This window comes from Lycorma delicatula, chromosome 13, assembly GCF_047948215.1.
Source record: "Lycorma delicatula isolate Av1 chromosome 13, ASM4794821v1, whole genome shotgun sequence".
In the NCBI taxonomy this organism is placed as follows: Eukaryota; Metazoa; Arthropoda; class Insecta; order Hemiptera; family Fulgoridae; genus Lycorma; species Lycorma delicatula.
The window spans coordinates 21,925,916-21,932,417 of NC_134467.1; positions in this window are offsets into that span (position 1 = coordinate 21,925,916).

Genomic DNA, 6,502 nt, shown 5'->3' on the forward strand with positions numbered 1-6,502 from the left:
TACTGTCAACAAAAGCAAATCAGCACGGTTTTGATCTTTGATTTGCTCATTCGACTTTGATTTGCCGCTTTGTTTCAGGATCGTACTAAAATATCCAGGATTCCATCACCTATGATCACACGATTGTTAAATTCTTGGTCATTGTCGATCCTCTCAAGAAGATCAACCCACACGTTTCTTTGATTGTCCTTCTGTTCCGTCGTGAGGTTTTTCGGCACCGATTTCGCACAAACCTTTCGTATGTCCAAATCGTCTGTCAAAATTTGATGTACGGTGAAATTGTTTATATTTAACTGTTCACTCATCATCCTTATTGTTAAACGACGGTCTGATCTTACAAGAACCCTCACACGCTCAACGTTTTCGTCAGATTTTGAAGTTAAAGGTCTCCCTGAGTGAGATTGATCTTCAACGTGTTCTCGGCCTTAAAAATAATTTGTGCCGGCGGAATACTTTTGCTCTTGATAAGAAATATTCCCCGTAGGCCTGTTTCAACTTTTCAAAGGTCACACTCGCGGATTTCCCAAGTTTAACATAAAACTTCATCGCACAACATTGCTCTAAATTCCGATGCTCCATTTTCGTAACACACAACTTCACGGATGGCGTTGTCAAAAATAATGTGTTGGCTGAACGGAGTTGAAACTCGTACTGAGCGTGTGGAAGGGATGAACAAACCGGTCTAGCACAGACCGGTAGACACAGCGTTGCCAGATCGCTCGCAGTGTTACCAATCTCATTATTTTTCTCACACACTTTGTATAATACTTGAGGAACGCCCGATAATTATATTATATGGCATTATATTCTTATTATTTAAAATAATAATAATAATAATACTTATAAAACAACAGTTAATATGGTACTCGATCTATAAAGCTAAGAATCGAATCGCTTGTAAATCTAGAACTTACACGAATTTGATATTCATTAGAAATTATCTACATGGAAATTTACCGTACTTCAGATTGTGTTAAGAATTCTACGAGTAATATAAGAGTTTTTCGCATATATTATTTAATAAAACCTTCTGAATACTCTTCTGTTACAAACTGTTTGAGTTTAGCAAATAGGTATGCTGATTTAATCGACCAATTTGAGAGGAGAGACAACAAAGTAACTCGTCGAGTAATGGGCAACATTGAGGACAGGTATTTGATTTGTATCGTTTGATTATTTTAATCTATTCATTTTATGATCACGATGTCCCCATTCCAGCTAAGTATTGCTACAAAACCGTCATCTCATGATTCTGAAGCAATACCTAACGGTAGTTCCGGAAGTTAAAAAAAATAACATATGCATTTTATATGTTTTTTTTTGGGGTTTTTTTTTTTTTCTTAATTGGATAATTATAATTTTATTGGTGTGTTTTTATAAGCTTTTTGGAATTTTATCTTATGGAATATTTGTTATTTTTTCAATTTTTATTTTTTCTTCCTTATTTTACTGAATGGTTTACAGTTTTTATTTATTATTATTATTGTTATTTATAGGTATAAATGTGTATTATATATCTGGACTGACGCAGTCCCATACGAAGAGTTTTACTGTTTTGCCACTTATCATCCTTCGACCTCCCTCTTTCCAGCCTCTCACTGTAGATCTATATAAAGGATGTGATTGGCTGTAAGGGGTGTGAGGAGGCAAAATTATTATTATTATTATTATTATTATTGCAAGGCATATCCCTCTGGTCAACCGTGGACGGAGCGACGGCATGGAGAGGTGGAGTATTACATGACTCAATTTTAAACGGGTCACGGGTACCTCCGCCGCCTCTAGGGAAAGCGCCGTCCCCCGACTGTATTGCCCCGGTGTACGGGACGACGCTGAACACACCTTCTTCAAATGTGCTCTATGGGCGGCAGATCGAGTGAGAGGCGGATCTCGGAGCACTGAGTCCCCACAACGTTGTTGCGAAGATTCTCCGTGACCTGAGCAGCTGGGAAAGTGTAGCCCGATTCGTCGGCCACATTCTCAGGGCCAAAAATGTTGACCTGGATAGTCTTGAAAATTAGGTAGCACCTAATCAGGCTAGTATAGGAGGACTCGACCGGAAGTAATGTGTTAAACGGTTCCTGGTCGAGTCCTGGTAGAAAGGAGGGTGGTTTAAGTCGGTAGTCTGCTAATAGTGATTGGGTAATACCATCCGGGTGCCCGACACTCCGTGCGTAAATGCATTACTACCTCCCTCCTCAAAAAAAGAAATTATTATATCAATAATATTTACTAATATATATATTTTTTTTTATTTACAGAAGAAATCAACAAAAATTGCTACCAACAATTTTTTCACGGCTGCAATCTCCCCGCGCTTCCGTAAGTGTTTTATTTTTATTTTTTTAACTTTATAAATGTATCTATACATTATTAGTATTCCCCATTGGGGCTTTGGCTATACTATATGCTTATAGAACTTCAAAAACTGTTAATAGGTTTTAGTAATTATATGCGTGTTGTTGCTCTCTAGTTATTATTATTCATAACTTACCAGATAAAATAAAATGTTTAGATTAGGTATGTGTTTCCATAAACAAATATTTTAATGAAATCTAGAGGATGTTGAAGTCCTTCCAAACCTAATTTGCTCCCGGTGTAACAAAGTTTAGAAGTTTGAGCATTCTATTTTTTTGGCATGGTTAATCAACCAGTTACCTATTTAAATATTTTTTTAAATTCATATAGTTAATTTTAGGATGATAATCAAAAGATTTACCATATTTCTTGAAATTTTATTATTTGAAATTTCACGAAATAAATCTTGAAATCGAAATTAATATCATGAAATCTGTGACCTCGCCAAACCAGGCGTTATGAAAATATTATTTTTTTTGTTGGTTTTTTTATTAATTGACTGGTTTGATGCAGCTCTCCAAGATTCCCTATCTAGTGCCAGTCGATTCATTTCGGTATACTTCCTACATCCTACATCCCTAACAATTTGTTTTACATATTCCAAACGTTGACTGCATGCACAATTATTCCCATCTACCTGTCCATCTAATATCAAAGTGACTGTTCTAGGATGCCTTAATATGTGGCCTATACTTCTGTCTCTTCTTTTAGCTATATTTTTCTAAATGCTTCTTTCTTCATCTATTTGCCGCAACACCTGTTCATTTCTCAGTTTATCCACCCATCTGATTTTTAATATTCTCTTGTAGCACTGCATTTCAAAAGCTTCTAATCTTTTCTTATCAGGTACTCCGATCGTCCAAGTTTCACTTTCAAATAAAGCTACGCTCCAAACATATACTTTCAAAAATGTTTCCCTATCTAGTGCCAGTCGTTTCATTTCGGTATACCTCCTACATCCTACATCCCTAACAATTTGTTTTACATATTCCAAACGTGACCTGGTAAACGGTTTTTTTTAATATTATCTTTAATTATCTACATGCTTAAACATATTATTATAAATACATTATTATTTATACTTTTTATAAAATTGTTAGTTTTCTTTTAGGTAGTAGAAATAGAAATACAAACAAAAAAAAATATTATAGCTCTATGAACATGACTAAAAGGATAGATTTTTTTTTTTTGTCTTCAGTCATTTGACTGGTTTGATGCAGCCTTCCAAGATTCCCTATCTAGTGCCAGTCGTTTCATTTCGGTATACCTCCTACATCCTACATCCCTAACAATTTGTTTTACATATTCCAAACGTGACCTGCCTACACAATTTTTTTCTTCTACCTGTCCCTCCAATATTAAAGCGATTATTCCAGGATGCCTTAATATGTGGCCTATACTTCTGTCTCTTCTTTTAACTATATTTTTCCAAATGCTTCTTTCTTCATCTATTTGCCGCAACACCTCTTCATTTCTCAGTTTATCCACCCATCTGATTTTTAACATTCTCCTATAGCACCGCATTTCAAAAGTTTCTAATCTTTTCTTCTCAGATACTCCGATCGTCCAAGTTTCACTTCCATATAAAGCGACACTCCAAACATATACTTTCAAAAATGTTTTCCTAATGTTTAAATTAATTTTTGATGTAAGCAAATCATATTTCTAACTTAAAGCTCGTTTTGCCTGTGCTGTTCGACATTTTATATCGCTCCTGCTTCGTCCATCTTTAATAATTTTACTTCTGAAATAACAAAATTCTTCTACCTCTATATTTTCTCATTCTATTTTTATATTCAGTGGTCCATCTATTTTATTTCTACTACATTTCATTACTTTCATTCTGTTCTTGTTTATTTTCATGCGGTAGTTTTTGCATAGGACTTCATCCTTGCCATTCATTGTTTCTTCTAAATCTAGAATAACTATATCAGCAAATCGTAGCATCTATATCTTTTCGCCTTGTACTGTTACTCCGAATCTAAATTGTTCTTTAACATCATTAACTGCTAGTTCTATGTAAAGATTATAAAGTAATGGAGATATGGAACACCCCTGTTTTTTATAATTGGTTCTTTTTTATACTGTTCGATTATTACTGTTGCAGTTTGGTTCCTGTAAATGTCAGAAATTGTTTTTCTATTTGTATACTTGAGAACGTAAACTTTCAAGTCTTTGAGAAGTTCTGACGTATATTCACGTTGTCTACAATCATAAATTCTTTTAGCCCTAGAAATCTTCCTCCTATCTGTGACCTAGTCGAACTAGGCGTTATGAAAGTACTAATATCAAATTGAAAGTCGAATTTCTAACGATTATGTATATAAATTATCCTGTTGGAACTTCTTAGATTAGTATATAAAAATCTAATTAATGCTTCTTTGCTCGTATGAGAATGTGTTCTCGCGCAACCTGATTTAGACAATCACATAAAATTTTGTAAATTATATAATAACTTTCTGATGAAATCGATATCGAAATTCAGAATTCCTCAAACTATCAAAGCTTTGTTATAAACGTAAATAGTCGTTATTCCTATTACTTTTATTATCAAATTAATTTGTTTTATTATGATATACAAATCGATCTTTTATATGCAAGTTTAATTTAATAAACCACGTTATAACTTTCTGAAAAAGTCGATAATGATATAGATAACGATCGATGTCTCAAATTAGGCGATAACGCTTTCCTTGTGGGCTCTGGAGGTCTTCAGAGGGGACGTAGAAGGCCCACAGAAAATTGAGGGCGTTCAGACGATCTAAGAAAGCGATAGCTGATTAAAAAAAAGGCAAATATTACGTTTTCCTGATATTTAAAACTAAATTTAATATCTACTACACTAGAACAAAAATTAAAGGGACACCTATATTTTATGATAAAAAATGTTTATATTCAGACTACTTTAACTTACCAACTGAGAGTCTTAGAGAGACGAATAAAAAAAAAATTAAAGCTTGACTATTCTACTTTTTTGACAGTATACTTTAGATTTCAAAAATCATCAAATTAAAAATAAAATCGGCGAGAAGAAAATTTTTCTTTAAATTTGAAAATTTTCTTTGTATTTAATCGAGTGAATGGGGGAAACGAAATTTTTTTCAGTAAACTGCATTAAAATCGTTTAAAAGCTTAAGATTTTAGTTTTAATTTCTTTTTTTTTTGTATGTCTATCAACGATTTTTCTGAATCGAAACATTCCACTTTAAAGAGAAAAGGCCACTTTTATTTTTAATGCTGTATATCTCCCGATCTAATCAAGGTATTCATAAAAATAAATATGGAAATTAAAGGGTTTTTAAAATGCTGTTTTTAAGAGCGTATCTTAAAAATATCAATTGCAATTATTGTTTAAAAATTTTGGGGGCACTAGAAAATTTTTGATTCCCATATGGGTGGTAGGCGAAAAAATTTGAGAAATAATGAAGACAATGACATTAAATTTAGCGAAAAAATTTCAAATTAATTGTTTTATTTTAATTATTATTTATGTATTAATGAAATTGGTTCTGGAAAAATATAGTTAAAATAAGAGACAGACTTATAGGCCACATATTAAGGCATCCTAGAATATTCGCTTTAATATTGGAGGGACAGGTAAAAGGATAAAATTGTGTAGGTAGGCCACGTTTGGAATATGTAAAACAAATTGTTAGGGATGTAGGGGGTATACCGAAATGAAACGACTAGCACTAGATAGGGAATCTTGGAGAGCTGCATCAAACCAGTCAAATGACTGAAAACACAATATATATATATATATATATATATATATATATATATATATATATATATGTATGTATGTATGTATGTATAATGTAAAATAATACTGATTTTATTTATCAACAAATTAAGTAAAACGTCTTGCATCAATATGTTTGTTAACGGACGTTTGAATAACAGTAATATATTGTGTAGATAGCGGGCGTCTACCGAGTATACAGTGGTGGGGAACACAAACTGAATCATCCATCAGCTTAACGCGACACAGACCGACCTGTTGTTGCCTGTCTGTCAACTGGTAGCGTTTAATTGTTATTCAGTTATTATAGCTTGTTTTCTCTTTTATGACTACTTTAATGTAAGTATAAAATAAATTTAAATAATATCATATTACTGTATTAATTAATTATATTTAAATATG